Below are 10512 nucleotides of genomic sequence, written 5' to 3'. Positions count from 1 at the left end.
GTCCTTCGACAGCTCTTTGGTCTTCACCATAGTGGAGTTTGGAGTGTGACTGTTTGAGGTTGTGGACAGGTGTCTTTTATACTGATAACAAGTTCAAACAGGTGCCATTGATACAGGTAATGAGTGCAGGACAGAGGAGCCTCTTAAATAAGAAGGTATAGGTCTGTGAGAGCCAGAAATCTTGCTTGTTTGTAGGTGACCAAATACTTATTTTCCACCATAATTTGCAAATAAGTTCTTTCCAAATCAGCCAATGTGATTGTCTGGATTTTTTTTCTCATTTTGTCTCTCATAGTTGAGGTCTACCTATGATGCCAATTACAGGCCTCTCTCATCTTTTTAAGTGGGAGAACTTGCACAATTGGTGGCTGACTAAATACTTTTTTGCCCCACTGTAGAATTGAATCCTATTCATGCAGGGTCTAGTGCCGAGTGGAAATATCACAGATTGTTCCCTCACTTTCATACTGGGGTCTGGGTGCCATTTCTCAGAGCTGAAAGCCATAGGAATAGATCTAGATATAGCTAGTCTTCTGTCCCCACTAGGATGAACGAGAAAACCACCTTCAAAATATGTGATACCACAATCAGGTGTTGCTGACAGTGTCCATGGAAATTGGACTGTACCATACCACTACATTCATCTTAAAGGCATCTACTGTACCTAGCATGTAATGTAAGGATTGCTGGTTTTCTCATGTTGCCCTGAAAGTTGCATTAAAAGATCCCCTCACTGCTATATGATATTTTATTTTGTTACATGTTCTCCATGGCAATTCCCAAAGGTCTCCCCATGCCTATTAGCTTTGAAAATGGCCAGAATTCACAATCAATATTGGCCCACCATAGAACTTAAGGAGGTTTGATGATTGGTTTGGGTCTCATGGATTTTAGGCATGATTTTATAATTGAACCTGAGCAGATATGGTTGTGAGGTGTCGGCAAAGACTTGATGGCACTTAATAATGATTAGTATTATTATAATATTCATCATTATCATAATTTACATTCTGCCAGTCCCAGAGGAAGTCATTGGAGGAGCAGAGCCCGGGTCTCCTCCATCCATGTCTGGACCAGATGCTAGTGTTATTTTATTGGCCTCATATGAAGTCACTAATATCACCAACCGGTAAATGCTAATAGTGTTCATGTCATATCTATTTAATATTATTGTAATGTGTTATGCACTCATGGTATGTCTTGGGCCTTCTTTTAATTAATTGTAGAAATACAGACTTTGTCTCCCTGAAGAAGCGAGCTGCGTCCTGTGAAACGCGTCAGGTCAACCAACAAATATTAATCTGTATAAGGCTATGTCATTTTTTGTAGCATTGTCTGCTAATTCTCTCTCAAGCATGGTATGCTTATTAAAGGAATATGTCTATATGTTATGTTCCACCATTTTGGAGGCTCATTAAGTGTTCTTGCATGGCAAGACCACTTACTGTTATCTCACATATATTCTTATTATTATAGCCACATTTCCCACCCTAACTCCTCCCACAGTTTTTACACTACATAGACAGTAATATACCGAAACATGCGGATTGTTCCTGATTGGTGTGCTATTACTTTGTGGAATGTTTCGCCGAATGGTTCACGATTTTGTGGTGAAATTGATCCCATAGCAATGAATGGCGGAATGTTCAAAACTAGAGTGGGAGCTGACAAAAGCTAGAGTGTGAGCTGAAAAATCAGGACATGATTTCTAAACTGCCATCACTCCCTCATTTTCAAGCCCACCTACACATATCTTATATCAAACCGTTCAGCTATCCTGGCTGCCACTAAAAATGTCCACGGCTAAGCCATAGTCCTGATAGTTTTCACAATATGACCATTTGTTTGCAACTCACGCCGCCCATTGACATTCATTGAAACTCCACTCTAGCCACCTCAAATTTGAAGGGCAATTTCTAAACTGCAGAACAAAAACAGCACTCAACTCCCTCTACCAAAACCCCAGCAAGTCACTTAACAGTCCTTCCTATTTCTAATTTCTAAAGTGTGACTGTGCCTTCATTTTTAATATTTCAGAGACATACTATGCATCAAAATGTAGGTCTGGGTCTTGTGATTCTCACAATATAAAGCTCTTCAGTGTAGGATTTATAATTTTTAAACTACAACCGTTTGATGTGCTATATAAATAATGAAAAGTTGAAATGCATTTTTCACTCTATCAAGCTTGCCGTGTGCACTTTTTAAATTTGATCAATCAATTGGTTAGTGTAATGTTTACTATCTTTACTCACTCCAAACACTCCACACAGTTACTCTGCCCACTCCATAAAGTTACTCTGCCCAGTCCAACCTTTTCACAGTTACTCCAGCCACTCCAACCACACAACAGTTACTCCGCCCACTCCACCCAGTTACTCCGCCCACTCCAGTTGTAGACTACTGGTGGAGGCAAGAACACTTCACACAATTTCCCCAGAAATTGTAGCTTTTCTAGTTTTTATTAATAAAGTGATAATTGGTATATTACATTTGTTTTTATTTTTTCATTGAATGGTATGGTACCTTTAAAACAATAATTTGCTTTTTCTAGTTTTGGTTTCTATTTGCAGTCCAGTTTCCCTTTGTCCAGAAAGTTTTCAAATTTTGAAGAATATTGTGGGTTCTAGGGGGAAGTGGTGGATGTAAGCCTTTCACCTTGTTCTGGGTTCCCTACATGTTTGTGTGTGATTAATTGATGTAAACCAGAGCTTTGCAAAACTAAGATCAGTTATTTTCTTTAATCCAAATTTTCTGTTCACTTTTGATATTATTTCACATTTCATGTTGTATTTCTCACTGGGAAGTCCTGTTAGATTAATACAAACTACTTAATTCCATATCTGACACTAATTAGTCCATCAGCAGCAGCTGTGGTCCATTGGGAAGACTTGGATGCAGTGACTGCAATAGTTTCTAAATCTTAATTGTGAGATGACAGCTTAATCAAACCTATAAAAACCCAACTTAGTTCCAGAGAAAAGAAGTGAGATGAATGTCACACTAATATCCACATGGCCTCTATGAATGACAGTTTTCAATTTACAGTATTAAGGATAAATAGAACATTTTAGGGATTTATGATTTTGCAAAACATTATTTCAAGTTATGAGTTTGTCTCCCAAGAATGTCTCTGTAACTTTTACCAACTTTGTTCTGGTGGGGCTTATTGAGCTTGAATCATTTCGATATCTATGTGCAGTTTTGGCTCTTGCATTATTTTCAAACACATTGTTTATAACTTCTATGATTATCTACGCAACCTGGGCAGAGAAAAGCTTGCATGAGCCTAAGTACACTTTAATATGTGCCTTGGTTATCAATGTGATTAGAGATGAGCGAAGTATTCAAAAATTCGATTCGGCGAATTCGAGGAATAAATTCGATTCGAGGCGAATATATTCGCTGCGAATTTAACTTATAAAAAGGGTGTTTCTAGGCTTCAGAGAGCCTTTATATTAGTGCAGAACACTGTACCTTTAATTTAAATGCCCTTGGAGTCTGCTGGGGAAGAGAACTAATACTGTCAGTCAGTATGACATGCAGATGAGTGCCGTCGATCTTAGAATCACCGCACACTTCACTCATTTGGGCAGTCACGGGGCCAAAACCAGAGTGTGGAGCCACAGTGTGGCGGTGGAGGCAGCAGCAATGGGAGGACATACAGCACCCTATGACAAAATGGAACCCACCAGCAGTGTGAGGAGACCTGAAAGTGGCACATGGCAGAGTGTGGCGATGGAGACAGCAGCAATGGGAGGCCGTACAGGGACCCATGAGACACTCTGGACCTGGCAGCAGCATGAGGAGGCGGTACGGGGGCCCATGGCAGATTACGGGCCTGGCAGCAGCAATGGGAGGCCCGTAATCTGCCAGCACCCTATGACAAAATGGAACCCACCAGCAGTGTGAGGAGACCTGAAAGTGGCACATGGCAGAGTGTGGTGATGGAGACAGCAGCAATGGGAGGCCGTATAGGGACCCATGAGACACTCTGGACCTGGCAGCAGCATGAGGGGCCCATGGCAGATTATGGGCCTGGCAGCAGCAATGAGAGGCCCGTAATCTGCCAGCACCCTATGACAAAATGGAACCCACCAGCAGTGTGAGGAGACCTGAAAGTGGCACATGGCAGAGTGTGGCGATGGAGACAGCAGCAATGGGAGGCCGTACAGGGACCCATGACAGATTACGGGCCTGGCAGCAGCATGAGGAGGCGGTACAGGGGCCCATGACAGATTACGGGCCTGGCAGCAGCAATGGGAGGCCCGTAATCTGCCAGCACCCTATGACAAAATGGAACCCACCAGCAGTGTGAGGAGATCTGAAAGTGGCACATGGCAGAGTGTGGCGATGGAGACATGGGCCCCTGGCCACGCTTGACTTTCTGGCCACATAGTCGACATACGGCTACGTTTACTTCCTCGGGCGGCTTGACGAAAAATTGCCACACCGCCGAGTAGGAAACTTTGCCCACGCTACTCCTCACTGGCTGACTGCTACTTCCTCCGTGCACACCGACACCACTACTGGCCGTTGTGGTAGGCTGCAGTGGAGCTGGTGCTCTACTCCGTGGCCGTTTGCCTCCACTGACACTGCTGCGACCCTGCTGCCTCCTGGGCAACCCACCGACTGTTTTGCTCGCTGCCAAGCTGGCACCCTCTTCTCCTGATGATGCGGAAGCAATAGCCTGATGACGACGAGGCTGCCAAGTGCGATCAGCCTCATCATCATCAATTAGGGTCTCCGCCTCACTACTAGCCCCCTCGGCTGCGTGTGGGTCAGGAGACAGACCTGTCTCTAGACCGGCTACCGAGCCACTCTCCTCGCCACTACTTCTTCGCCTGGCTGCTGAAGAGGCGGATGTCTCCCCCCGTTCCTGACCGCCCTCTGTTAGCTCTTCCTCACTGTACAGTGGGGCTGAGCCCACAGCATGCGATACTTCGCTTGGTGAGGGAACACCAAAGGACAGGGGCAGGTAGAGGACACGTGATTTCAGTGGGCTTGCTCCCGGGCCATGCCAACTAACGGTTGTGTCTGACGTACCCACCGACCGTTGGCTGTAGGTGTCAGAGGTGACCTGGGAAGAGGAAGACGACCGAGCCAACCAATCGATGACGGCAGGGTTGTCGGTGGAGACACGACCGCTGGATGACACCGGGAGCACTGGCCTCTGGCTGCGACTAGTGCTGCCTCGACCCCTTCCTCTGCTGCCACGTCTGCTCGCTCCTGAAACATTGCCTCCTCTGCCACACCTCTGCGTGTTGTCTGACATACTCTTTAATTCAACGATTCTGTGTCCCTGAGTAACGATTCTGTGTCCCTGAGTAACAATTCTGTGTCTGTCCCTGAGTAACAATTCTGTGTCCCTCAGTAACAATTCTGTGTCCCTCAGTAACAATTCTGTGTCCCTCAGTAACAATTCTGTGTCTGTCCCTGAGTAACAGTTCTGTGTCCCTGAGTAACAATTCTGTGTCCCTGAGTAACAGTTCTGTGTCCCTGAGTAACAATTCTGTGTCCCTCAGTAACAATTCTGTGTCCCTCAGTAACAATTCTGTGTCCCTCAGTAACAATTCTGTGTCTGTCCCTGAGTAACAATTCTGTGTCCCTGAGTAATAATTCTGTGTCCCTGAGTAACAATTCTATGTCCCTGAGTAACAATTCTATGTTCCTGAGTAACAATTCTGTGTCCCTCAGTAACAATTCTGTGTCCCTCAGTAACAATTCTGTGTCCCTCAGTAACAATTATTTGTCCCTCAGTAACAATTCTGTGTCTGTCCCTGAGTAACAATTCTGTGTCCCTCAGTAACAATTCTGTGTCACTGAGTAACAATTCTGTGTCCCTCAGTAACAATTCTGTGTCTGTCCCTGAGTAACAATTCTGTGTCCCTCAGTAACAATTCTGTGTCCCTCAGTAACAATTCTGTGTCTCTCAGTAACAATTCTGTGTCCCTGAGTAACAATTCTGTGTCTGTCCCTGAGTAACAATTCTGTGTCCCTGGGTAACAGTTCTGTGTCCCTGAGTAACAATTCTGTGTCCCTGATTAACAATTCTGTGTCCCTCAGTAACAATTCTGTGTCCCTCAGTAACAATTCTGTGTCCCTCAGTAACAATTCTGTGTCTGTCCCTGAGTAACAATTCTGTGTCCCTCAGTAACAATTCTGTGTCCCTCAGTAACAATTCTGTGTCCCTCAGTAACAATTCTGTGTCTGTCCCTGAGTAACAATTCTGTGTCCCTGAGTAACAGTTCTGTGTCCCTGAGCAACAATTCTGTGTCCCTGAGTAACAATTCTGTGTCCCTGAGTAACAATTCTGTGTCCCTCAGTAACAATTCTGTGTCCCTCAGTAACAATTCTGTGTCCCTCAGTAACAATTCTGTGTCTGTCCCTGAGTATTAATTCTGTGTCCCTCAGTAACAATTCTGTGTCCCTCAGTAACAATTCTGTGTCTGTCCCTGAGTAACAATTCTTTGTCCCTGAGTAACAGTTCTGTGTCCCTGAGTAACAATTCTGTATCCCTGAGTAACAGTTATGTGTCCCTGAGTAACAATTCTGTGTCCCTGAGTAACAATTCTGTGTCCCTCAGTAACAATTCTGTGTCCCTCAGTAACAATTCTGTGTCTGTCCCTGAGTAACAATTCTGTGTCCCTGAGTAACAGTTCTGTGTCCCTGAGTAACAATTCTGTGTCCCTGAGTAACAATTCTGTGGCCCTAAGTAACGATTCTGTGGCCCTAAAGTCTCTTTGGCCCTAACTCTGTCCCTAATACAGAGAGGTCTGTCTCTCTTGAATGACCGGAGGCTAATGGAGAATTCTAAGATGGCCGCAATTCATAGCTCGACCATTACACAGTGCTGGCTGGCTGGCTGCTGATTGGCTAATGCGATCACATGTCATGAATGAATGCATTATGGGTCAGCGCGCCTTGTCTGCGCGCCTTCCCTGAGATCCCTGCTCCGTCGCCACACATGTCGCCGCCATTTTTGGAAAATTTCGATTCGCGCGTCCGAAGTCTGCTAATTTTCGGATTCGGCGCGAATCGAATTTTTCCTAATCTTCTAAACGAATTCCACTTCGCCAAGTTCGATTCGCTCATCTCTAAATGTGTTGTTTGGGAACTCATCATATTTTCCCAAGCTGGCCATTGACTTGTTGTCTGGATGCTCAACCATCTCACTTGCAGGATGTGTCTGTCAATCTTTCTGTCTCCAGCTTTATGCCTGGGTTGAAATGAGTACTTTTACGGTAATGGCATATGATCGATATCTGGCTGTAGGCCACCCTCTGAGATACCACACTCTGATGACCAACTACACAACTCAAAAAATATCACTTTTCATATATGTTTTCTATGTGGTGATAATAACTGTGAGCGTATTGTTGACATTAAGACTAACATTTTGTGAGGTAAATATCAACAATGTCTTTTGTGAGATCGTGTCTAAAGACCGCTTGCATGTAATGATGCAACAATTAATGCAATCTATGGAACAACTTGGACCTTGTTTAATTTGATTGGCTGCTTGCTTGTAATATTATAGTCTTACATAAGAACAGTTATCATCTGTCTGAAACTTTCTGCAGACTCTTCTCAGAAAGCTCTACATACATTGATGACTCATGTATTGGCCTTCTCCATTTATACTGTCACCAACTTGTTCATTGCTTTCAGGTACAGTCTAAACAAGGGTTCTCCATCAACAAAACTTGATTTTATCATATCTTTGATTGGTACCAGCATAGCTACTTCGGCAAACCCTCTGATCTACGGGATAAGGACCAAAGCTCTCAGAGAAAAAATTGTAGGCAACCTGTATAAAATGGTTGGCAAAAGCAAAAAATAAAATAGATAATATTTTGAACATCAGTCTTACCATTGTAGAGATGTGTTATTTTTCTAAATTCCTTTTTACCTTTTTTGGGGACCTTGTAGTAAACAGAGGGCTGTAGTCCCATCTGTTGGAGCGTGTTAGTGTTCTCTTTGCATGGACTGTACTGTCTCAGTCAGGGTTTGCTAGAGTAGTGCCATTCTGTGTTAGAAGTGTATAGCTGAGTGTCCCCAATTTTCCTCCGTAATGATTGAACCCGTAAGAGACGATGATTTTGTCACTTCCAGTTTCAGAACTGTCATTCCTTGGCTGCTGCACCCACAGAAGCATCTAAGCAAGCATGATCTGTTGAAGGGTAAGGGAGATGTTGGCGGTCTAATAGACCTCTGATGTCTCCATTAAGAGTGTCTATCATCTGCCCAAAGGTATCTTGTTAGCAATAACATTAAGTGAAAAAAATAAAAAAGGTTAAAATACAAATATATTTAATCACCGGTCACGCCACTGCAATTTAAAATAATGCGATTTTGGGTGCAATTTCAGCTCAATTTCAGGTGCGATTTCTGAAGACTTTATTTCTACAGTGAAGGAAATAAGTATTTGCTCCCCTGCTGATTTTGAATGTTTGCCCACTCCCAAAGAAATGATCGGTCTACAAATCAAATGTTATGTGTATTGTAACACTGAGAGACAGAATAGCAACAAAAAATTCAAAAGAAATGCATGTCTAACAAATTATGCATTGATTTGCATGTTCATGACAGAAATAAGTATTTGATCCCCTTCACAAAACATGACTTAGTACTTGCTGGCAAATCCCTTGTTGGCAATCACAGAGGTCAGATGTTTCCTGTAGTTGGCCACCAGGATTGCACACATCTCAGGAGGGATTTTGGCCCACTCCTCTTGGCAGATCCTCTCCAAGTCATTAAGCTTTGGTGGCTGACGTTTGGCAACTCGAACTTTCAGCTCCCTCCACAGATTTTAAATCAGATTAAGGTCTGGAGACTGGCTAGGCCACTCCAGGATCTCAATGTATTTCTTCTTGATCCACTCCTTTGTTGCCTTGGCTGTGTGTTTTGGGTCATTGTCATGCTGGAACACCCATCCATAACCCATTTTCAATGCCCTGGCTGAGGGAAAAAGGTTCTCACCCAAGATCTGATGGTACATTGCCCCATCCATCGTCCCTTTGATGCGGTGAAGTTGTCCTGTCCGCTTAGCAGAAAAACACCCCCAAAGCAGAATGTTTCCACCACCATGTTTGACAGTTGGGATGGTGTTCTTGGGGTCGTAGGCAGCATTCCTCCTCCTCCAAACACAGCGAGTTGAGTTGATGCCAAAGAGCTCGATTTTGGTCTCATCTTACCACAACACTTTCAACCAGTCCTCCTCTACATCATTCAGATGTTCAGTGGCAAACTTCAGATGGGCCTGGACATGTGCTTTCTTCATCAGAGGGACCTTGTGGGCACTGCAGGATTTCAATCCTTGTCACTGTAGTGTGTTACCAATTGTTTTCTTGGTGACTGTGGTCCCAGCTGCCTGGAGATTCCTCACTGTTCTCTTGACCATTGACACTCCATGAGGTGGGATCTTGCATGGTACACCAAACCTAGGGAGACTGACAGTTGTTTTGTGTTTCTTACATTTGTGAATGATTACACCCACTGTTGCCACCTTCTCACCAAGCTGCTTGGCTAGAGTTTTGTAGCCCAGTCCAGCCTTCTGTAGGTCTACAATCTTGTCCCTGACATCATTGGACAGCTCTTTGGTGTTTGCCATGGTGGAGAGTTTGGAATACGATTGTTTGATTGCTCCTGTGAACAGGTATCTATTATACAGGTATCAAAACAAGATTAGCAGCACTCCCTTTAAGAGACTGTTCCTAATCTCAGCTTGTTACCTGTATGAAAGATACCTGGTAGTCAGAAATCCTGCTGAATGATAGGGGATCAAATACGTATTTCCCGCATGAACATGCAAACCAGTACATAATTTGTTAGACATGCATTTCTTTTGAATTTTTTGTTGCTATTCTGTTTCTCAGTGTTACAATACACCAAACATTCAATTTTTAGACTGATCATTTCTTTGTGAGTGGGCAAACATTCAAAATCAGCAGGGGAGCAAATACTTGTTTCCTTCACTGTACTTGTGAAGATTTTTAATGATTTCCTGCAATTTGCAGGGCGGTTTACATTATATTCTATGTATGTGAAATCTCAACAAAACTGCAGAAAGAGTAATGCAAGAGCTACTTTAGAAATTGTGTTGCAGAAAATCGCACTTGTTAAGACACTGACATTCACATTCATTAGATGCAATTTCAGGTGTGATTTCAATTTGCAAATCGCACCTGAAATTACACTGGTATGACCGGTCACTTAAATAAAAAAAAAATTTAAATTTAAATGCACTCCTGTCTGCCTGCGCATGTTCAAATACAAACACGTGCAAAGGTGAACAGTAACAGTGATTGCACCAAACGTGAGGTATTGCTGCAAACGTCAGATTGGAAGGAATAATTCTAGGGCCATCATTTATGAATACCTCTAAACTGATGACTTGTAAATGCTTGTGAAGCATAAACTGTCAACACTTTTATGCAGTGTAGTTTGTCGTCATTTAACGGGCATGTGCAACTTTAAATCTTGACATGTTTGGTATCCATTTACTCGCCA

The 10512-nt window shown here is 43.4% G+C and overlaps 1 pseudogene; it reads left to right on the top strand.

Annotated features, from left to right (window-relative positions):
* Positions 1-3108: 3108 nt before the first annotated feature.
* On the top strand, positions 3109-7843 carry LOC149438366 (olfactory receptor 5AP2-like; annotated as a pseudogene).
* Positions 7844-10512: the final 2669 nt, after the last annotated feature.

The sequence above is a fragment of the Staurois parvus genome, unplaced genomic scaffold (genome assembly GCF_062004578.1).
Source record: "Staurois parvus isolate SC_StPar_1 unplaced genomic scaffold, SC_StPar_1.0 ptg001192l, whole genome shotgun sequence".
NCBI classification, from domain to species: domain Eukaryota; kingdom Metazoa; phylum Chordata; class Amphibia; order Anura; family Ranidae; genus Staurois; species Staurois parvus.
This window is presented reverse-complemented; position numbering and strand designations above follow the sequence as displayed.